The sequence below is a fragment of the Schistocerca serialis genome, chromosome 1 (genome assembly GCF_023864345.2).
Source record: "Schistocerca serialis cubense isolate TAMUIC-IGC-003099 chromosome 1, iqSchSeri2.2, whole genome shotgun sequence".
Lineage (NCBI taxonomy): Eukaryota > Metazoa > Arthropoda > Insecta > Orthoptera > Acrididae > Schistocerca > Schistocerca serialis.
The window spans coordinates 1,163,081,378-1,163,106,919 of record NC_064638.1 but is presented as its reverse complement, the minus strand read 5'-3'; positions in this window follow the sequence as shown (position 1 = coordinate 1,163,106,919).

Sequence of the window (25,542 nt, the reverse complement as noted above, 5' to 3'; positions counted from 1 at the left end):
CAACATCTGGAGCCGAAGGCAGCGGGAGGTATAGTCTTGCTGATACGTTCGACAATGACCCATCTCCACCGCTCGCCCTCCCTTATGCGAGACGAAGGCAGTAATCATTTACGCTTCGCGTGCAACGGTCGTTTTCAGTCGAATCGCATAAATTTTTTCTCAGTGGGTTGTGGCAATACTTTGATGTTCCACAATCGAAATACAGAAGCGAAATATCAACGCCAGACAGTTTAGAGGAAGAAGACGGGTCGTCTGTGATTCGCTGGCGCTTCAGAAGAAATGTGTAGGCGGAGTAATATGTGGTAACTGACAGCGGTGCTTGGGAGGCATGTTGAAATGGGATGTTCAGTACTAAGGAAATTGGATAATTTTTTATTTCGTCCGTCTCTGTTGCATAAGCTGTAGCCGTAGTGGTTACCTACTTCGGGCTGACAACCCATTTTCAAACCACACACCTAGAAATTACCAAGTATATGACTTACAATAATGTGTAAGAACAGTGTGTATGTCCGTATTATAGGTACACATATGCTTATAGACATAATTTGCTATTAACCGTAATCATTCATACAATACAGTGTCAAAAGGCACAACAGAATATACAGTGGGCAAAAATCACCTTCACTGATCTTGGACCATGTGACTGTTGCTACTGGCTGACTGACACAGGGAAACTGAGAAACATTACCTACAGTAGTCAACAGGACACCTTTGTAGGTGTCATCCTCAAAAATATGCCCATGGTCATGTGGCTGCCTATTGTCTCCATTATGCATTGTGTTGTATTAAACTAGGGACCTAGAAACGACGGAGAAGCCTTGTCCTGCTGTAGCCCTCAGTGGTTCACAACCCCACAACAGGCCACAGCAGTACACCTACCCCACCACCACCCCACACCGAACACCGAACCCAGGGTTATTGTGCGGTTTGGCCCCCAGTGGACGCCCCCCCCCGCCCCCCTTCCCCCCCCCCCCCCGCCCCACCTCCCGCCCCCCCCCCCCCCTTGCGGGAACGTCTCGGTCGGGAAGCAGTGTGTTACACCACGCGGATAGCTGGGTGGGCTGGCTGCCTATTAGTTTTTATGGTGCTGCCAAAGACATTGTCTTTTATTGATAAGATTTTAAAAATAGAAAAAAATATCAAATCCCTATTGTAGAAAACGCTGGAATTTTGTTTCACAAAACGACGTGGCATTCAAATGAAAAATATTATATTACAGGAAATGTTAATTATTTACAAAATAATGTAGCCTTCAAATGGTAGATATAAAACCAGGAGGCAACGTATTTTCGTAGCAGGGTACAGTACCAAGCATTACTGGGAGTCGATACTAAATCCTAAAATATGCTGTTCATTATAATAATCGTAGGTAACATAACACTGTAAAAGAACATGTTACAACTATTATGCATCCTTATCAGGGGTGCAGTTTTGGTCATAAACATTTGCACAAGTGTATCAAACACTTATGTGTGCACTTACCCAAACTGCAATAGTAATATAACAACATATGCTTTTCGCTCAGAAAGAGATTAACCATAAGTACTACTGACACATACAGCACAGCACATTTTTGTGTGACCAATGCGTACTGTATAATAGAATTCCTGGGTTGTGTAATGGAACCCGTTACCATCTTCTCTATAATGCATTAAAATTTTCTTATTAAAACAGAATCTCTTGTTTATTATAAGGTGTCATGAATAAAATATGAGTGTTTTGAAAAAATTTACTTCTTACCTACAGTTACATCGTATGTGATACCTTCTCAAGTTTCAATACTTAAATAGTTATTATTTGCTAATTTCGATGTATATTAGTTTTAACGTGGCGCCTTATATTACAGCACTTTCAAATGCATTAACTTAGTTATTTCTAGTGTAAAATAGTCTACTGTATGGCGGTCATCTGCCCTAACACTCATTACATTTGGACTTAGACTCCCAACCTCTTATACATCTGCTGCTGGCTACTATGTATCAGGAATATTAAACATCACTTGTTGTTTACACGCCATTGTGAATGCATTTTCAATTATAAGTTGATACCTATGGCGATACTACTCGGCATTAATAACCGAAACTACCTAACATATCAAATTTCATCCAGACATGAAAGCATGTATGCGCTGTGGACAGTGGTACACTTATTTGAGATCATAATGACAGTTGAAGTTCTAGTTAAGTGCCAAGGCATGAACGGCTAGTTACAGTCATGAACTCCATATCACACAAATATGGCGCCTACACAAACAGTCATATTTGTTTGTTCCGACCAAATTAAAAATTCTTACACTGTCGTACCGGTTGCCTCGCAATTCGCGGTGTTGATTACTATATCATACAGCATTGCTTACGGGGCTTCGACGTCAACTCCTAAGCATATAATAATAACGTTACATATATATAAAGTATTTACAACTACTCATTACCTAAGTGCTACACATCTTATCTACATCATATCCTCAGACATGTGCATGTACTGGGCGCAAACCTTGTACTACCTCTAACGGTCCTAATACCTTGAAACTTCACGCTCAAAACACGCCAGTGTGTAGTAAGCATCACATTTTAAATAACAGCACATTCCCTTACTTCAGTATCAGAACCACATACTTCATACATTGTAATATATTTTTTTTAAAAATTAAAAAGTCTATTATATTTAAATTCTGCCTGCTCATTTAGCAGTTTTTCAGGTTCTTTGACCTCCACCCTGTATATTTCCAGTTCTTCGAGGATATATAATTTCGACCCTTTTTTGCCTTGTGTAAAATGCTCATCGTGTTCACCATGGCACCTGGAGCATGGGACTAAATTCTTAGATGTTGCCCTGATACATAGTAGCTAGCAGTAGACATATAAGTGGTAACGGGTTTGAGTCCAAAACTCGGGTTCGATTCTCAGCCCGGCACGCAGTTTTAATCTGCCAGGAAGTTTCATGTCAGCGCACACCGCTGCAGAGTGAAAATCTCATTATAATAACTGTTTATGTATCGAAACTTAAGAAGGTATCACACACGATGTGACTCTCGGTATGAAGTAATTTTTTTTCAATACGTTCATATTTTCTTCATGACACCTTATAAGGAACAAGAGATTTTGTTTTAATAAGAAAATTTTAATGCATGATACGAAGGACGATACCGGGTCCGATTCCACAACCCAGGCATCGTATGCAGCAATGCACATTAGTCACACAAAAATGGGCTGTGCTGTGTGTATCAGCAGCACTTACAGTTATTCCCTTCCTGAGCGAAAAACGAATGTTGTTGTACTGCTATCGTGCTTAGAGTTCGCGCACACACAAGTGTTTGATACACTTGTTCAAATGTGTATGAACAAAATTTGCGCGTCTCGTAATGACGCATAACAATTGTACCAATCTCTTTTGTAATGGAGTCTTATGAAATATTATATTACCGTCATTTTATTTAATACGATTGCCTACGATTATTTTTATATGATCAATGCACAAATGTTTGACTTTGAATGCGGCCTTTGCGCCATGAGTAATGATTGGGTTGGATGATGTTCAGTATGATGATGTGTATTTAATGCGTTATTGCGGGTTTGCTGCCAAAGGTTACACTAGTAAAGTAATGTGTAAAACTGTAACTGTCTTATTTCTTTTGCTTTATTTTATTTTGGGGAGCATTTGGCTGAAAAGCAATAATGATTAGCATATTTAAGGTTTTAGCATTGACTCTGTGTAATGCTTGGTACTGTATACTCCTAAAAAAAAAAAAAAAAAAAAAGTACGGGGTTGTATGCAGGAGGGTGCGGTATGTCGTCGTCTTTTATGTTCCATTTGGACGCTACTTTATTTTGTAAATAATTGTTGACATTTCCGGTAGCATTTTTTTTTTCATTTGAATGCCACGTTATTTTATAAAACAAAATTTCAGCGTTTTCTATGATGTAAACATTGTACTTTTTTACTTTTAAGCTCCTGATTAGCCGAGCGTTCCATGGCGCTGCAGTCATGGACTGTACGGCTGGTCCCGGCGGAGGTTCGAGTCTTCCCTCGGGCATGGGTGTGTGTGTTTGTCCCTAGGATAATTTTAGTTGAGTAGTGTGTAAGCTTAGGGACTGATGACCTTAGCAGTTAAGTCCCATAATATTTCACATACATTTGAGCATTTTTACTTTTTAAAATCTTATCAATATAAAGACAATGGTTGCGGCAGCACCTTAGAAACTAATACGAAACCACTTTGGTATGCACATACGAGGGTTATTCCAAAAGTAAGGTCCGATTCGCCGTAACTATTGAAATTTGGCGCCAATGACAAAACACGCATGCGCGCCGACTCCCGGCAAGCCTTGCGCGTCAAACGCCGCCATTCGCTTTGTTACTGTTGCTGAGTGTAGTTCACAGTGTCACTTTACAATGTTTAAGACAATTGATCAGCCCGCCGATTGTGAAGTAAGGGCAGTGATACGGTTTTTGTCTGCAAGAAACAATTCAGCGGCGGAAATCCATCGGCAGATTACTGAAGTGTACGGTCCTAACATAATGAGTGACAGTAAAGTGCGCAAGTGGGTGCGAGCTTTTAATGAAGGACGGGATAATGTGCACGATGAACCACGGTGTGGCCGACCATCAGTGATTTCAGACGATTTGGTCAATGCGGTTGACAAAAAAATTCGTGAAGATCGCCGATTCACTATTACAGACGTAGACATGCATTTTCCGAATGTGAGTAGAACAACTTTGTACAGAATTGTGTCTGAACATTTGAAGTTTCACAAATTGTGTGCCCGTTGGGTTCCCAGGCTGCTTACTGAGCCCCAACGAATGAAAAGAATGGCTTTTGCTCTTGATTTTTTGGAGCGATATCATAAGGAAGGTGACAGTCTTTTAGACAATGTTGTCACAGGGGATGAGACATGGGTTTCTCACATCACTCCAGAGTCTAAACGTCAGTCAATGCAATGGCGTCACACGTCATCGCCAGTCAAGGTCAAGGCAAAGCAGACAATCTCAACACATAAGGTTATGGCGACTGTGTTCTGGGATAGACGTGGAGTATTGTTAGTCGACTTTATGGAGAGAGGAACAACGATTAATAAAGCCGCCTACTGCGCTACCCTGACTAAACTTCGACGTGCAATCCAGAATAAGCGACGTGGTCTTTTGTCGTCTGGAATCTTGTTGTTGCATGACAATGCCAGACCCCACACTGCAAATGAAACGCAAGCTCTGATCAAGAAATTTGGATGGGAACAGATGGACCATCCTCCTTACAGTCCGGACCTGGCGCCAAGTGATTTCCACCTGTTCCGTTACTTAAAGGAGTTTCTCGGCGGCAAGCGCTTCGACACAGATGATGAAGTGAAAGAAGCAGTTAAGGACTGGTTATCGTCACAGGCGGCCGATTTCTATAACATGGGCATTCAAAAGCTTGTTGAACGATGTGACAAATGTTTAAATAAGTATGGAAGTTATGTAGAAAAATAGATAAAGATGTAAGGAATGTAAATAAAACAATTGTTTTGAAAAAACATTTTAGTTTTGATTTTTTTTTTATAACCAGACCTTACTTTTGGAATAACCCTCGTATGTATGAGGACGATAGCTGCAAAGGTGTTCTGTTGACTGCTGCTAGTAATATTTATCAGTTTGTTTGCGTCAGTCGGACAGCAGCAACGGTCGCATGGTCTACATCAATGAAGGTTCTTGTGCCCCACTATACAGTGTGGTCCATTGATCGTGACCGGTCCAAATAGCACACAAAATAAGCGTCAAACGAAAAAACTACAAAGAACAAAACTTGTCTAGCTTGAAGGGGGAAACCAGATGGCACTATGGTTGGTCCGCTAGATGGCGCTGCCATAGGTCAAACGGATATCAACTGCGTTTTTTTTTTTTAAAGAGGAAACCCCATTTTATTACATATTCATGTAGTACGTAAAGAAATATGAATGTTTTAGTTGGACCACTTTCTTCGCTTTGTGATAGATGGCTCTATAATAGTCACAAACTTATGGCTCACAGTTTTAGACGAACAGTTGGTAACAGATAGGTTTTTAAATTAAAATACACAACGTAGGTACGTTTAAACATTTTATTTCGGTTGTTCCAATGCGATACATGTACCTTTGTGAACTTATTATTTCTGAGAGCGCATGCTGTTACAGCGTGATTACCTGTAAATACCACATTAATGCGATAAATGCTCAAAATGATGTCCGTCAATCTCAATGCATTTGGCAATACGTGTAACGGCATTCCTCTCAACAGCGAGTAATTCGCCTTCCGTAATGTTCGCACATGCATTGACAATGAGCTGACGCATGTTGTCAGGCGCTGTCGGTGGATCACGATAGCAAATATCCTTCAACTTTCCCCACAGAAAGAAATCCGGGGACGTCAGGTGCGATGAACGTGCGGGCCATCATCATTTGTTGCAGGTCGTTCAAAAATGGCTCTGAACACTATGGGACTTAACATCGTAGGTCATCAGACCCCTAGAACTTAGAACTACTTTAACCTAAGTAGCCTAAGGACATCACACACATCCATGCCCGAGGCAGGATTCGAACCTGCGACCGTAGCAGTCCCGAGGTTCCGGACTGCAGCGCCTAGAACCGCACGGCCACCGCGGCCGGCCTGCAGGTAGGAAATCAGCATTCATTGCACCATTTAGATTGCCATCGATAAAATGGGGGCCAATTATCCTTCCTCCCACAATGCCGCATCATAACCCGCCAAGGTCGCTGATGTTCCACTTGTCGCAGCCATCGTGGATTTTCCGCTGCCCAGTAGTGCATATTATGCCAGTTTACGTTACCACTTTTGGTGAATGACGCTTCGTCGCTAAATAGAACGCGTGCAAAAAATCTGTCATCGTCCCGTAATTTCTCTTGTGCCCAGTGGCAGATCTGTACACCATATTCAAAGTCGTCGCCATGCAATTCCTGGTGCATAAAAATATGGTACGGGTGCAATCGATGTTGATTTAGCATTTGCAACACCGACATTTTTGAGATTACCAATTCTCGCGCAATTTGTCTGCTATTGATGTGCGGATTAACCGCGACAGCAGCTAAAACACCTACTTGGGCATCATCATTTGTTGCAGGTCGTGGTTGACGTTTCACATGTGGAACACTTCCTGTTTCCTTAAATAACGTAACCATCCGGCGAGTGGTCCGTACACTTGGATACCGAGCAGCATACATAGCACACGCCCGTTGGGCATTTTGATCACAATAGCTATACATCAACACGATATCGACCTTTTCCGCAATTGGTAAACGGTCCATTTTAACATGGGTAATGTATCACGAAGCAAATAACGTCCGCATTGGCGGAATGTTACGTTATACCACGTACTTACGCGTTTGTGACTATTACAGCGCCATCTATGACAAAGCGAAAAAGTGGTCCAACTGAAAAATTCATATTTCTTTACTTACTACACGAATATGTAATAAAAAATGGGGATTCCTATTTTAAAAAACGCAGTTGTTATCCGTTTGACCTATGGCAGCGCCATCAAGCGGGCCAACCATAGCGCCATTTGGTTTCCCCCTTCAAGCCAGGCGAGTTTCGTTCTTTGTAGTTTTTTCGTTTGATGCTTGTTTAGTGAGATATTTGGCCCGGTCACTATCAATGGACCACCCTGTATATTTGCTGTGCCTTTTGACATCATATTGTATGATTAACTACAGTTAATAGCAAGACATATGACTACGTAAATACTCGTCTGGACATACACACTGTTTGGACGCGTTACCGTAATACATGTAGTTCGGAATTTCCAGATTGTGGTTTGAAAATGGGCATGCCATGCCGCAACCGTTAGCACTGTAGCTGAATTTTGTTTCTATAGAACTGACACGGACGAAATAAATTATCAACTTCCCTCACAACTGGCAGTGGTGCTGTAACTCTTTTCTTCCAATGGTGTAAACGCCATTTGTACACTGAGACGACGAAAGTTATGGGGTAGCGGCATTCACGGATACACGAGGCTATAGTACCGCGTACACAAGGTAGAAACGTGCTGTACAGTGGCACAAATGTAATTTGTACACAGTTGATTCATGTTAAAAGATTTCCGACGTGATTATAGCCGCACGACGAGAATTACCAGAGTTTGAATACGGGATTTTCATTCGAGCCAGATGCATGGGACATCGAATTTCAGAAATGGTTAGTGAATTCAATATCCCAACATCGACAGTGTCAAAGGGGGGCCGATTTCAGGGATTGGCTCTCACCACGGACAACGCCGTGGTCGACGGTCTTCACTTAACGAGCGAGGGCAGTGGCGTTTGCGTAGAGTTGTCAGTGCTAACAGTCATGTAACACTGTGTGAAATAACCACAGAAATCAATGTGGAGCGTAAGACGAACGTATCTGTCAGAACGGTACGGCGAAATCTGACGTTAATGAGCTATGGCAGCAGACGACTGCCTCGAGTGGCTTTGCTAAGAGCTCGACATCGCTTGCAGTGTGTCTCTTGCACTCGTGAACATATCGGTTGGACCCTATACGACTGGTTAACCGTGGCCTGGTCGGGTGAGTCTCGAGTTCAGTTGGCAAGAGCTGACGGTAGGATTCGATTGTGGGACAGGCCCCAGGAAGCCATGGACACAAATTGCCAACAAGACAATGTACAAGCTGGTGGTGGCTCCATAGTGGAGTGGGCTGTGTCTAGAATGGTCCACCTGAAATGATTTCGGCTACTTATAGACCATTTGCAGCTGTTCATGTACTTGAGGTCCATGGTGACGACGGAATTTTTATTGGTTCAAATGGCTCTGAGCACTATGGCACTATGGGACTTAACATCTGAGGTCATCAGTCCCCTAGAAAAAAGTGGTTCAAATGGCTCTGAGCACTATGGGACTTAACATCTGAGGTCATCAGTCCCCTAGAACTTAGAACTTCTTAAACCTAACTAACCTAAGGACATCACACACATCCATGCCCGAGGCGGGATTCGAACCTGCGACCGTAGCAGTCGCGCGGTATCGGACTGTAGCGCCTAGAACCGCTCGGCCACCGCAGCCGGCTTTTATTGGTGGGATTGCGCTATGTCTCTGGCCCAAAGTTGTTTACAGTTGGTTTGAACATCTCTCTGGAGAACTGAAGGGTCTGATTTGGCCACACACGCTGCCCAACGAAAATCCCATCGAACATTTATGGAACATCATCCAGTGGTCAGTTCGTGCACAAAATTCTGTACCGGCAACAATTTTGACATTATGGACGCCTATGAAGGCAACGAGGCTCAGTATCGAGAGTGAAATTTTCACTCTGCAGCGTAGTGTGCGCTGATATGAAACTTTCTGGCAGGTTACAACTGTGTGCCGGACCGAGACTCGAACTCGGGACCTTTGCCTTTTTCGGGTAAGTGCTCTACCAATTAAGCTACCTAAGTACGACTCACGCCCCGTCTCCTGCAAGGTATGCAGGAGAGCTTCTGCGAAGTTTGGAAGGTAGGAGACGAGGTACTGGTGGAATTAAAGCTGTGAGGATGGGGCGTGAGTCGTGCTTGGGTAGCTCAGTTGGTAGAGCACTTGCCCAAGAAAGGCAAAGGTCCCGAGTTTGAGTCTAGTTCTGACACACAGTTTTAATCTGCCAGGAAGTTTCATATAAGGCACAGTATTCTTGCAGGGGACTTCCAATGACTTGTTGAGTCCATGCCACGTCCAATGACTGTACTGTGCTGACCAATAGGAAGTCGGACACGATGTTAGGACGTATTCCATGACATTTGTCACCTCAGTGTCCTTCAGCTATTGATGACAGTGTTTGTGCGTTTATTTGGTATGAAGCATATTTGTTCTTACTAACAACATGGTAAACATTCTGCAGTTTTGTGATACTGTGTTAGTTTTTTGCTGGTGATCTAGTAAACGTAGATATATCCACATAAAATAAAAACTAGAAATTCTGCCCAAACTGTCCTTGAAGGCTCAATGGTACCGACCGGCCGCCCTGTCATCCTCAGCCCACAGGCGTCACCGGATGCGGTTGTGGACGGGTATGTGTTCAGCACAACACTCTCCCGGCTGTATGTCATTTTACAAGACAGGAGTCGCTACTTCTCAATCAAGTAGCTCCTTAGTTTGCCTCAAAAGGGCTGAGTGTACCCTTCAACTTTTATAGTCCTGTCTTCCTCAGTTGCGTGTAATATTACGGTATATTAATAATTTTTACTTATGGACCGTCTGACAGCAACTGAATAAAACACAATTTTAGTGCCATACCCGTTTCGCCTTTATTTTCTGCAAGGCATCATCAGTGGCAGGTTGCGTGGACAATTTCTTACATATTACGCTCCTGTTGCGTTTTTGGTGTTGTTCTTCTTCTTATGAACGCCAATTTGCGGTTTTTTCCCCCATTCCACAACACTATGCACTGTACGCCAAGCGTTCAGCCAAGCGTGTTTAAAACAAGCGTTCAGTGCATAGTGTTGTGGAATGGGGAAAAAACCGCAAATTAGCGTTCGTATGAAGAAGAACAACACCAAAAATGCAACAGGAGTGTAATATGTAGGAAATTGTCCACGCAACCTGCCACTGATGATGCCTTGCAGAAAATAAAGGCGAAACGCGTATGGCACTAAAATTGTGTTTTATTCAGTTGCTGTCAGACGGTCGATAAGTAAAAATTATTAATACACCGTAATGAGTGTACCCTGTTTGCCAACTGCGCTCCGCTGACTGGGTGGTCACCCATCCGACTTCTAGCCCAGCCCGACAGCGCTTAACTTCACTGATCTGACGGGAACCGGTGTTACCACTGCGGCAAGGCCGTTGGCATATACATAAACTGGCTAAGAAAAATAAAGCACCCTGAAGAAATGTTCAGATGTAAATGTAACTTCGTGCAGGTACACACCATCAGTTTGTATGTACGTTATCAGAGCTGCTAGTATCTGTGATATGTCGAATGACCACCAGAGAGCATTAGTGTTAGGGTATATCAGTGGCATGAACAGCGTCAGGTGTTGAGTGATCGATGTGAAGGATACGGAGGTATCGCATACAGCGTTATCAGCACCTGACAGCGTTTTGAAGGGGCCTTCTTGTGAGTCTCCATTTGGTCAGTTGGCTGAATGATGCGGTTATCAATTTTGTGAGGCATTCAGATGTTCCAGTGGCCCCAAGTCGACCTGCATGGAGATGTGACGCCAGGCATACACGCTGTTAAGGTTCCAGCCAAACAGTGCGCAGCTCGTGGTCTCGCAGTCGCGTTCTCTCTTCCCGAGCACGGGGTCTTGGGTTCGATTCCCGGCGGGGCCAGGGATTTTCACCTGCCTCGAGATGACTGGGTGTTTGTGTTGTCCTCATAATTTCATCGTCATTCATGAAAGTAGCGAAATTGGACAGAGCAAAGTCTGGGAATTTGAACAGGCGCTGATAACTGCGCAGTTGAGCGCCCGACAAATCAAACATCATCAAACATCATCATCATCATCCAGCCAAACACGTCTGACCACTATCAGGGAGGATCGCCATATTGTGCACCAAGCGCATTGTAACTCTTTACATCTAAACCTGTAACATTCTGTGTCATTCCACATCAACGATCGGAGACTAGCAGTAGTAGAACTAGGGAATAACCATCCTATGAACAGACTGCCGCTGTTAACACCACAACACTAATGGCTGTGTTTGGAGTGGTGATGTGACTGGGAAGCAAGGACTGCTGATGAGTGTTGTCACATTGTTGGTCAGTGTAACGTTTCGCATATTTGAGTGCGCTCATAAGCCACCTAGAAGTGCTACGAGGTAAGAAGTAGTTGATGTATGGCTGAACGCTAGCACCCTTGGGGCTCGGGGCAGACCACAGCATACACTCTAGTCCAGCCTTCGGCCAAGACTGAATGTGTGTAAATCTATACAGAGTGGAGCTGGACAAAGGTCGCTTGCTTAGCAGAATGCGGAATGACCACCAATGACTGGCTCTGAGACAAACTGAGAGATGGCTTCTTACTGCTCTTCAAGAGCCTATAAGAACTTACAACCAAATATTACTGTAAATATGAATACATCAGTAATCCCAGAAAAATGAAGAGCATCCAATGAAAAAACACTATTACAATATCTTAAAAACTACAAAAGTTCATATTTCGCAGTAAACAAACATTCAGGCAAGCTGATATGGCCGAGCGCTTCTAGGCGCTTCAGTCTGGAACCGTGCGAGCGCTACGGTCGCAGGTCCGACTCCTGCCTCGGGCATGGGTGTGTGTGATGTCCTTAGGTTAGTTAGGTTTAAGTAGTTCTAAGTGCTAGGGGACTGATGACCTCTGATGTTAAGTCCCATAGTGCTCAGAGCCATTTGAACCGTTTACACAATGAATCTCTGAATTAACAACTTTTAAACGCTTCATGCGACAACATACAACATCTCGGTGATAGCGTTAGACTATAGTTATCATCCCTGAAAGCTACGTATCAGTGTCTATTTTATTTATTGATTTACGATGTTTTTTATTTCTTTTTCATTATGCTAATATTTGTCACAAGATCATATTATCCACATTTACACAGCTAACGAATACAGTATGAATACCTCACATATTGTTGCACTTCTCTTTTTATTTAATGGACAGTTTACTATTTTCCCAGTAAATTTATTTAAATGTTGACTGCAGATGCTATTAAACAAAAGTGTGATAATTTAAAAGTAGTGAATTGCATTTGTAAGCTGACGCCACAGTTGAAAAGAGAACTTCTGTCAAGAAGGTATAAATAATTGTTTAGATAATATATAACGACATCCGTTGTCATTTATCGTGAGTGCACGTGCGCAAAAATACTGGCTTATTTATGGACAAACCTTTATTTAAAAGTATTGTAAATTATCTGAGTGTGAGAGAATGTTTATAACAGTTTTATTTACATATTGTTCTAATAGTTCAGTACAGGAGAGTGGTCAAGTTTAAATAAATCCTATCTGCAGAGCTTAAGAACGATTTATTTTTGGTGGGGACAGCATTCAACCAATGGAGCATCTGGCAGTAACACAAAACTACGGGAGTCAAGTGGAGACTGGGACTTTTCGAGTGAAGAGCTGAAGGTGCTCCTTTACGATTGTTCTTGAAGAAGGCAGACCTGCCTGTGACTTAGTGCTTTATTCAGTTGTGTGGCTGATAGATTCTGGGTGGTGAACAGCCACTACGGGACTGTAACTTTTACATTACATCTCGAGGATGTAGGGAACTTTATGTTGAGTTATTGAAGAAGGCAGACCTGCCTGAGGTAACGTGTATGATTCAGTCATATAGGTGTTGGATTGTCGTTGGTAACTGGCCATTTCCATACCTTAACTTCTGAAGGGACTTTGTATTTCGAGACGTCTGAAAGTGCTCCAGAGTAGGACTAGCTTTTTCCGCTTGTACTACAGAACTGGGGATAGAAACAGTATGGGTGAGTATTCTTTGCATTGTGTAGGTTAATTTGCAAATCATCATGTTGAACTCTGAACTATTGTGCGCTGGTGAATACTACGTGTCTTTTGATTGGGAAATGATCCAAATTCTTGCGTATCTTTGATGACTATTTAATTTGGGGATTTTTCTACCTTTCTCTTAAAGCTCACAGCGTAACTTTACTGCATTTCATAAGGGTATTTCCTGTGTGTGTATTTTAAATCAATTTCATAGGACCACTTTCTGTTTATTCGAGATGTCCTTTTTTGTTTATTCGGGATGTCCTTTTTTGAACGAGCATTATTCGACACAGTTCTCTGTCGTCTATGTCAAATACAGGTGTTAGAGTAGAGCCCTTGTTATTAAATTATTCATTCAAGTTTTATTTTGTGTTTTTATGTATAATTCGCAATTCTAGCCAATGCATAGACTATTTGACCACAGGATCACAGCTAGTTGTAATTATTCACAGTAAATTAGCTGCAAGGCATGAAAGCAGGCACGTGTGGCTCAACCCTATGACTACATGGAGCTATTCTTTTTACAGTGCCATGCATAGCCAAAGTACCTAAAGTACGAGTAACTTGTGTGCGTGTATTGGATGCTGGATGGAAGAGCAACTAAACCTGCCGTAACCGTTAGGTACCGTCACATCAGGGATTACTAACTGAGCTACAGTCAGGGGCAGCCCAAGTCGTAATGACTGTTAATAAAGTGTCACATTGTGCCCAGTGATGAATGCTGGTTCTACATTATCCGACAAGACCGTCGGCGACGGTTATGGCGGCGACCTGGGCGTATATCCCACTCGTCCTATGTTTTGGAGAGACACAGCGATGTTATTCTACGCGTCATGATGTGACGAGGCATGAGGTATGACTTCAGGTCACGGATGATAGTGGTTCGGCGCCCAACAATACATCACCGGCATCCTGCATCCACATCTGCAACAGTGTAATGTGCTGCGAATACATAGAAAGATAGATCCCTTATCATTTAGCTACAAAATAGCAGGTCAGCAAATGGAAGCAGTTAATTCCATAAATTATCTGGGAGTACGCATTAGGAGTGATTTAAAATGGAATGATCATATAAAGTTGATCGTCGGTAAAGCAGATGCCAGACTGAGATTCATTGGAAGAATCCTAAGGAAATGCAATCCGAAAACAAATGAAGTAGGTTACAGTACGCTTGTTCGCCCACTGCTTGAATACTGCTCAGCAGTGTGGGATCCGTACCACATAGGGTTGATAGAAGAGATAGAGAAGATCCAACGGAGAGCAGCGCGCTTCGTTACAGGATCATTTAGAAATCGCGAAAGCGTTACGGAGATGATAGATAAACTCCAGTGGAAGACTCTGCAGGAGAGACGCTCAGTAGCTCGGTACGGGCTTTTGTTAAAGTTTCGAGAACATACCTTCACCGAAGAGTCAAGCAGTATATTTCTCCTTCCTACGTATATCTCGCGAAGAGACCATGAGGATAAAATCAGAGAGATTAGAGCCCACACAGAAGCATACCGACAATCCTTCTTTCCACGAACAGTTCGAGACTGGAATAAAAGGGAGAACCGATAGAGGTACTCAGGGTACCCTCCGTCACACACCGACATGTGGCTTGCGGAGTATGGATGTAGATGTAGATGTAGATCATTCGATATTATTATGGCGCAATTTTTCAACTGGATAATGCTCGACCACACAGCCAAGTGTGTGTATGTGAACTGTCTGCTTGTTGTTGAGGTACTCCTAAGAACTGCAAGATTACCAGATCTCTCCCCAGTAGAACATGTGTGAGAGGTGCTGTCTTTTTTCCAGTATCCAGGATATCAAGAACCAGTTAGAACAGTTGTGGTGGATCTGGCCTTAGGAGAGGATTTTTTTTTTAATAATCAGTCTTCTGACTGGTTTGATGCGGCTGGCCACGAATTCCTCTTTTGTGCCCTTAAAACACACGTCCTAAACAATTTAGTGGATGTATTCCAATCTCTGTCTTCCTCTACAGTTTTTTTTTTGCCCTCTACAGCTCCCTTTAGTACCATGGAAGTCAGTCCCTGATCTTTTAACACATGTCCTATCATCCTGTCCCTTCTCCTTGTCAGTGTTTTCCACATATTTCTTTCTTCTCTGATTCTGCGCAGAACCTCCTCATTACAATGTTGTGCTCCAAACGTACACCCTCAGAAACTTCTTCCTCAAATTAAGGCCTATGATTGATACTAGTAGACTTTTCTTGGCCAGGAATGCTCATTTTCCCAGTGATAGTCTGCTTTTAATGGCTTCCTTGCTCCGTCCGTCATTGGTTATGTTGCTGTCTAAGTAGCAGAATTCCTTGACTTCATCTACTTCGTAACCTTCAATACTGATGTTAAGTTTATCACTGTTCTCATTTCTACTACTTCCCATTACTCTCGTTTTTCTCCGATTCACTCTTACCTGTGCGATAATTCTCGCACTTGTCAGCTGTTGCAGCCTTCGGAATTGGGCGCCTGATACTTTTCCGAAAGTCAGATACTATGTGGCCAGAGTCATACATTCTACACACCAAAGTAAATAGTAGTTTTGCTGCAACTTCCCCCAATGATTTTAGAAATTCTGATGGAATGTTATCTATTCTTTCTGCCTTATTTTAAGTCCTCCAAAGCTCTCTTAAATTCTAATTCTAATACTGGATTCCCTGTATCTTCTTCTATAGTACCAGACAAATCTTCCCCTTTGTAGAAGCCTTCAATGTGCTATTTCCACCTATCCTCTCTCTCCTCTGGATTTAACAGTGAGACTTCCATTGCACTCTTAATGTTACCATTCTTGCTCTTAATTTCACCGAAGGTTGTTTTCAATTTCCTATATGCTGAGTCAGTTCATTTGACAATCATTTCTTTTGCAGTTTTTTCAGATTTTACATGCAGCCATTTCACCTTAGCTAATTATTTCATTCCTCAATGACTAGTATTTCTGTACTTCTGAATTTCGCGAAACATTTCTGTAAGATGCGTCGACTTTATGAAAGTCTTCGCCAATGAATGAATGCATCCAGGGGGGCAGTTAACAGGGACACTTTGCACCGGGGTATCAATCTGTCCACGTCAGTCAAACGCCTGCGTGCACTGTGCCTGGGATGACGTCAGAGCTAGGCACCTATCAAAAGCGTTTTCAATAAAAGTAGGAAGAGAACTCTAAAGGACTTAACACCGTGCTGGATCGCTTAGATTTCATGGAACTAGCTGTCTGTGTGCCGACCGTAATATCGACAACACTGTGTGGCACGTAAAGAGATTATTTTTCATTTTCAAGGAAAGCAATTAGCTTATGGTGATTTGAAGTCAGGGAGATTGACCATTTTACCTGGAACTTCCCGTAGAGGTCGCCTCTGTACTGTTAATAGTGCTGTTTCTGTTTATTAGGAATAATATTGTATTTTGTGCGTGTGAACATTTACTGTATATACCAAGGAATGAAAACTCAAAACTTTTATTCATACTCATTGTTCCTGATCCCGCCGATAAAACAGAAAGTACACTCCTGGAAATGGAAAAAAGAACACATTGACACCGGTGTGTCAGACCCACCATACTTGCTCCGGACACTGCGAGAGGGCTGTACAAGCAATGATCACACGCACGGCACAGCGGACACACCAGGAACCGCGGTGCTGGCCGTCGAATGGCGCTAGCTGCGCAGCATTTGTGCACCGCCGCCGTCAGTGTCAGCCAGTTTGCCGTGGCATACGGAGCTCCATCGCAGTCTTTAACACTGGTAGCATGCCGCGACAGCGTGGACGTGAACCGTATGTGCAGTTGACGGACTTTGAGCGAGGGCGTATAGTGGGCATGCGGGAGGCCGGGTGGACGTACCGCCGAATTGCTCAACACGTGGGGCGTGAGGTCTCCACAGTACATCGATGTTGTCGCCAGTGGTCGGCGGAAGGTGCACGTGCCCGTCGACCTGGGACCGGACCGCAGCGACGCACGGATGCACGCCAAGACCGTAGGATCCTACGCAGTGCCGTAGGGGACCGCACCGCCACTTCCCAGCAAATTAGGGACACTGTTGCTCCTGTGGTATCGGCGAGGACCATTCGCAACCGTCTCCATGAAGCTGGGCTACGGTCCCGCACACCGTTAGGCCGTCTTCCGCTCACGCCCCAACATCGTGCAGCCCGCCTCCAGTGGTCTCGCGACAGGCGCGAATGGAGGGACGAATGGAGACGTGTCGTCTTCAGCGATGAGAGTCGCTTCTGCCTTGGTGCCAATGATGGTCGTATGCGTGTTTGGCGCCGTGCAGGTGAGCGCCACAATCAGGACTGCATACGACCGAGGCACACAGGGCCAACACCCGGCATCATGGTGTGGGGAGCGATCTCCTACACTGGCCGTACACCACTGGTGATCGTCGAGGGGACACTGAATAGTGCACGGTACATCCAAACCGTCATCGAACCCATCGTTCTACCATTCCTAGACCGGCAAGGGAACTTGCTGTTCCAACAGGACAATGCACGTCCGCATGTATCCCGTGCCACCCAACGTGCTCTAGAAGGTGTAAGTCAACTACCCTGGCCAGCAAGATCTCCGGATCTGTCCCCCATTGAGCATGTTTGGGACTGGATGAAGCGTCGTCTCACGCGGTCTGCACGTCCAGCACGAACGCTGGTCCAACTGAGGCGCCAGGTGGAAATGGCATGGCAAGCCGTTCCACAGGACTACATCCAGTATCTCTACGATCGTCTCCATGGGAGAATAGCAGCCTGCATTGCTGCGAAAGGTGGATATACACTGTACTAGTGCCGACATTGTGCATGCTCTGTTGCCTGTGTCTATGCGCCTGTGGTTCTGTCAGTGTGATCATGTGATGAATCTGACCCCAGGAATGTGTCAATAAAGTTTCCCCTTCCTGGGACAATGAATTCACGGTGTTCTTATTTCAATTTCCAGGAGTGTATTAACATTTTCTTTCACTGAGCATAATGAGTAATGTGGACTTGCAGACTGAAAATTATGGTCAGTATGTAGTCCATCGCTTGCTGGCTGAAAGTAAAAATAGTTTTCAGGCTCTTATAAACGGTGAAAGTAGGTGTAAAGCAATCACAGACAACTTAAGTGTTTTCATTAATGACATAACAGAAGTAACAACCGTCTGATTATTTACCTGTCGCCTCAAATGTGAAGTTCCTTGTACGTTTCGTCCTCTCCTTCTGGTTGCTCCACTTTCTTTGTCAGACTGTGTATTTTCGGCTAACTTCGTCTCGCTGCGTGTCAGATGTTACTTTCACACGCCAATCTAGATACAACAGTTTATAATCAGGCAGAAAATTTTTCTCACCAAAAATAGAAACTTTATAAATGACAACGACGTAATTTGAGAGACTGAGTTACTAATTATTGGAACTGTAGAGGTACAGAGGAGTCAGGCTCAGCAACGGCGTTGGGAAATGCGTCTTATAGTATTCCAACGTAAACGAAGTGCAAGGGCAGTATCATGTGCAGGAAAGCAAACAGTCAACACAAGCATCTCTTTCGCTGTGTCTATAAGTAAATGCCCGTCTTCGTTTTTTGCGTAGCTTACATACGGCTGGCAGGAGGACTCTCACATACTTATGAGCTGAAAAGTAAAACTCGCTGATATTTTCCGTGTTTTTTTTTCTCTTTTTCCCGAGAAAAGCAGTGTTTGTAGTTCTAGTCGAAATAACGAAGTATCAAAAGGAAAACCAGCCATCTCCTGCAAAGAGCAACTCCGAGCGTTGAATAAACAGCTGGAAATCTCTGCTGAGGGCAACGAAAAGACGACACTGTGCTTGCGTGTTTTCTACTGCACTTAAGCACGAAACGGGGACCTTGTAAAGGAAAGAGAAAAAGTGAAGGGCACTTAGGCAGAACAGAACCACGTTGTGTGAAGAAACCTAAATGGACGCAAAGTGTCCACGGTTGAAAATTACTGTAATGAGCGAGCATTACGACAGAAAGTTACGTGAGTCCAAATCATTACCTATGATAGTTAGGTTTGGCGTCCAGTGACGATGACGAACTATGATACTGCATAAAATAAGGATTGTTATAATTTCATAATACAGTCTCTGTTGTTATATAAATTGAAGCATAATACAGGGTGTTTATAAATTGGTTGTACAAAAGTATCCGTTCATTGTGAGAAGGATAAAAACTCAGGGAACTGTTTTATACAGCACTGTTAATTCCTAACGTTCCAGCTAGGCGGCATGCGCGAATGAGTTGTATAATGAAGAGCCAAAGAAACTGGTAGATCTGCCTGTTATCGTGTAGGGCCCCCTCGAGCATGCAGTAGTGCAGCAACACGACGTGGCATGGACTCGACTAACATCTGAAGTAGCGCTGGAAAGAACTGACACCATGAATCCTCCAGGGCTGTCCATAAATCAGTAAGAATACGAGAGGGTGGAGATCTCTTCTGAACAGCATGTTGCAAGGCACCCCAGATATGTTCAATAACGTTCACGTCTGGGGAGTTTGGTGACCAGGGTAAGTGTTAAAACTCAGAAAAGTGTTTATCAAGCCACTCTGTAGCAATTCTGGACGTGTAGAGTGTGTCATTGTCCTGCTGGACATGCTAAAGACCGTCGGAATGCACAATGGACATGAATGGATGCAGGTGATCAGACAGGATGCTTACGAACGTGTCATCTATCAGAGTCGTATCTAGAGGTATCTGGGATGCCATATTAATCCAACTGCATACGTCTCACATCTTTACAGAGCCTCCACCAGCTTGAACATTCCCGTACTGCAAGCACGTTCCATGGATTCATGAGATTGTCTACATGCCCGTAAAAGTCCATCCGCTCGACATCCATCCGCTCGATACAACTTGAAAAGAGACTTGTCCGACTAGGCAACATGTTTCCAGTCATCAACAGACCAATGTCGGTGTTGACGGGCCCAGGCGAGGCGAGAAGCTTTGTGTCGCGCTATCATGGGTACACGAGTGGGCCTTCAGCTCCGAAAGCCCATATCGATGACGTTTCGTTGACTGCTTTGCACGCTGGCACTTGTTGATGGCCCATTATTGAAATCTGCAGCAGTTTGCCAAAGGATTACACTTCCGTCAAGTTCAAAGATTCTCCTCCAGTTCTTGCAGGATCTTTTTCCGGGTGCAGCGATGTCGGAAATATTATGTTTTACCAGATTCCTGATATTCACGGTACACTCGTGAAATAGCCGTACTGGAAAATCCGCATTTCATATCTACCTCAGAGGTGCTGTGTCCCATCGCTCATGTGAAGATTGTAACACCACATTCATATATCACCTAAATCTTGCTAACCTTCCATTATAGCAGCAGTAACTGACCTAACAAATGCGTTGTCAACCGCAGCACCGTGTTCTATCTTTACATATCTCTGTACTTGAATACGTATACCTATGCTAGTTTGTTTGGTGCTTCAGTATATAACGTTGCAGAGCTCACGTAGCATTGTTTATGGTTTCATGAATCCAAATCCTCTACTACAGATCAGAGAAAATTCAGGACTAAATATCGCAAGCCACAAAATCAAAGACGAACTGTTACTAATCGGTAAAATCATTTCACGAAAACCAGCTGCATATCGCATAGCACGCCGGTACAGCGTCGGCCAGCAGTATTGGATGCAGCAATTGAACCAGTTCGGCAGACTTACATTCTTAGTCCGGGTAAATCAAAGAGACGTGGATGGTATTACAGAAACGCCTGTCATTCAAACCCTTCAAATTGGATCTATTGCAAGCCTTAAGAGAAAATTACAAAGAAAAACGAGATAGGTTTTGTGTAGAAATTATTGACAAAATGCAGACTGAAGATGATTTAGTTAATAAAATTGTGTTTAGTGACGAAGCCGCCTTCCATACCTACGGTAAAATGAATCGGCATCGAGTTCAGGTATGGGGTGAGCAGAAACAACTTCACGCAATCGATCATATGCGAGACTCGCCTAAGGTAATATTTTTTTGTGCTGTAATCTTTATCAAGATGTACCGTCCTTCTTTTTTGCCGAGTCATCCGTAACTCTTATATCGTTCTTGGACATGATTAAACATTATCTAAAGTCTGAGTTACAACGTGATACAAACTTATTTCAAGGCAAGAAGACGTGTCACCACATTATCATCGAGAGGTTGTCGCGCATTTCTGTAGGCATGTGTCGATTTGATTGGACGTGATGGGACAATGCCATAGCCTCCATGATCAGGTGATTTAACCCGAATGGACTTCTGAGTATGGGATAACATTAAAGACAATATTCCTTCACTTCTGGAAAACGTCGACTAGCCGCGACGACGGATAACACAAGCAGTTCCCACAGTACTTCTAGATTTGCGTCACAGGATTTGGCGGGAAGTTGATTACAGATGAGACATTTTTCGTGTTACAAAAGGTAGCCACACTGATCATTGGTAAATGAAACTTGAAGATGTATCAAAAAATTTCTTTAAGTTATTTACCTTTTTCAGAACTGAAGGTTACTTTTGTACAACTAATTTACAAACACCCTGTAATTTACTCGTGTGTAGTCGATGAGGCATAACTGCGAGTTGCGATGAGGCAGCTGCCCATGTGGGAGGGGGATATGGCGTGCGACCCTGCTACTGCCCATCTTAGAAATGTTATGATGTCAAAGAGCACAGACCTCTGTTTAAGACTATAGTGTGTTCAAAACTGCTTTAGGATTCAGACGTACGGAGCAAGTAGTAGGATGAGAATCGCGGAGTAGACACGGCACAACACGCATTGAGTCACTCAGAAGAGGCCTGTTACCGCAACAACCACTCGCGGTCCACCACCACCACAACTCTTGCCGCTTGATGTGCTGTGGGACTGTCCGTTGCGCACTGATGTTTTCTTTTCATTTCTTATAACAGAGGGTCTAATAAACTCATGCACAAAAATTAAGGACACAAGTAATTTACATTACTGGATTAGGCAAATAATTGCGATCTTCAAAGGATATCATGTGACGATATGTACATTCGCTATGTTAAATGACATTATTATGTTGAAAGTGCTTAACTGTGTTTGTTTGTCTGTACGAATGTCTTTGTACATTAAGCACATCTGAAGATAGAATTATTTGCCGAAACCAGCAATGTGAATATTTTTTATGTCTCTAAGGCATCAATGACGTAATAAATTGTTACACAATCGTAACGTACGTCGTATACTTACATTTGGCAATATGTCTTCATTACGGTGTTGTTGATGAGTGACCTGCCACGGGAAACCTCTCTCCAGACAATTCTCAATCCATATCATGAACCCAGCATTCCATTTAACACGTCATGTAATTTTTCTTATCTTTGACTAAGGATGGCAGAGTCATCAGCAAATCTTATAATTCATATCATTTCACCCTGAATTGCAATTGTACTCTTGAATCTTCTTTTCCGACCTTGTTTCTTCGGTATATAGACTAAACACTAGGGAGGAAAGATTGCACCCCTGTCACACTTTCCTTAATCTTATTTTTCCGTCTTGGTTCCTGTAGATACTGTACTTTATCACTCTTTCCCAGTAGCTTACAATACTGTTCTTGAGACTGTGGAACATCTTACACAATTTTAATCTATCGGTATTTAGACAACTATAGAAGGGAATGACTGTTGCCTCTAGGAATAGTTGACACTTTGTTTTCGAGTCGGTGTTTATAAGCAGTATTCCTTGTTGTTGTTCGCTCATGTGGAAGACGAGCAGGGCTCGGATGAAAAAGCTGCTCATCTGGGAGGAGGCGGCTCCCAGGGGCGTGAATCTTTAATGCTGCGTCACGAGGCGGTCTGAGGGGGCGGGATGGGGGGGGGGGGGGGAGAGGGGGAGTGCCTGCTCTAAAGGTCACACAGCGCTGACGCGGCGAGCAGCGCGCCCGGCGTTGAATTTAGCCTGCACCACGTCATCGTCATAGGCCGAGCGAGTCTGCAGCACCTCAACCACAACAGGTAGCGACTACAGCAACATAGCTTGCACCAAGAACTACGAATTTATGATTCTATCCATACAACGGTGTTTCGATTCTTTGCAGGCGCAAAACTGACGTTCCCATCTTCGATGATGATTCAGTTCTCACGTTTCCCGCAAAATGTGGACTAGCTGTTGCACTCTTCCCACACTATGTTGCTTACACTATATTGTTTGTGGTGTCCGCCCCCGGTAGCTGAGTAGTCAGCGCGACAGAATGTCAATCATAAGGGCCGGGTTCGATTCCCGGCTGGGTCGGAGATTTTCTCCGCTCACGGACTGGGTGTTGTGTTGTCCTAATCATCATCATTTCCTCCCCAACGACGCGTAAGTCGCCGAAGTGGCGTCAAATCGAAAGACTTGCACCAGGCGAACGGTCTACCCGACGGGAGGCCCTAGTTACACGAATTTGGTTTTATTTTGGTGCTGTACTTGTGCAATGTGTGCAAATGTTGCTTCTAGTTGCCTCCACCCTTCACAACCACGGGCGTCCTTCGAAGGGTGGAATACAAGACAAAAGTGTCTGATAAAGACATCCTTTCCAGGGAACTGGGGAAATGTATAATCCACGTTCTACGAAAATAGATGCTTTCTAGGCAGGCCAGTCCATTTCAGGGATTGTATTGTCTACAACCATCGTCTCGCAGATATTCCTTTATTACAGGATGCATTGTCTGGCTGATACAATTAGTCATCTTCTTTGAACTAAACCTCTACCACATTCATTACAAAATGCTATACAATGTGTTTTTACCTCTAATAATTTAGAGTTTTCTGAAGCTCAACAAGAGGATCTAACCGTAACTACGACAAGCACCGCTATACCACAGCACCACCTACTCTGAATTTCATTGTAGGAGCTGCGCCACTCGGCAAACACAAATGCTTTCATCCGACTGCCACAGAGTACAGCGTGGCTCGTCACTCCCTATCATGCACTGTTCAGTGCGTCACTCTTTATATCACTTCAAGCGTCATTTAGCAGACTACATCTACATCTACGTGATTACTCTGCTATTAACAATAAAGTGCCTCGCAGAGGGTTCAGTGAAACACCTTCATGCTGTCTCTCTACCGTTCCACTCTCGAACGGCACTCGGGAAAAACGAGCACTTAAGTTTTTTTGTGCGAGTCCGGATTTCTCTCATTTTATCGTGATGATCATTTCTCCCTGTGTAGGTGGGTGCCAACCTAATGTTTTCGCAATCGGAGGAGAAAACCGGTGATTGACATTTCGTGAGAAGATCCCGTCGCAACGAAAAACACCTTTGTTTAAATGATTGCCACTCCAATTCACGTATCATGTCTGTGACACTATCTCCCCTATTTCGCGATAATACGAAACGAGCTGCCCTTCTTTGTACTTTTACTCCAGAATAGGGCTGACAAGCGTAGTGTAAGCAGTCTCTTTGGCAGACCTGTTGCATCTTCTACGTGTTTTGCCAATGAATCGCAGTCTTTGGTTTGCTCTACCCGCAATATTACCCATGTCATCGTTCTACTTCAGGTTATTTGTAATTGTAATCCCTAAGCATTTAGTTCAATTTACAGCCCACAGATTTGTGTGACTTATTGTGTAATCGAAATTTAGCTGATTTCTTTTAGTACTCATGTGAATAACTTCACACTTTTCTTTATTCAGGGTTAACTGCCACTTTCGCAGCATACATATATCTTATCTAAATCATTTAGCAAGTCGTATTGATCATCTGATGACTTTACAAGACGGTAAATGACAACATCATTTATAAATATGTGCCGCGCGGGATTAGCTGAGCGGTCTAGGGGCGCTGCAGTCATGGACTGTACGGCTGGTCCCGGCGGAGGTTCGAGTCCTCCCTCGGGCATGTGTGTGTGTGTTTGTTCTTAGGATAATTTAGGTTAAATTGTGTGTAAACTTACGGACTGATGACCTTAGCAGTTAAGTCCCATAATATTTCACACACGTGTGAACATTTTTTTTTTTTTTTTTTTTTTTTTTTTTTTTTTTTTTTTTTTTTTGCAAATGTGTGGCTTATGAGAGATTATTCGAGGTTTTAATTATTAGTTTGGTTGGTTGGCTGGAGAACGCCGCAGCTGTTTTGTTGTAAGAAATTCGGTTTGTTTGTAATTATTCTCTGCAGAACGCCTCGACACACCCGCTACCAGCACAACATAACCGTCAGGCGGGTCCCGGATTGAGTAGGG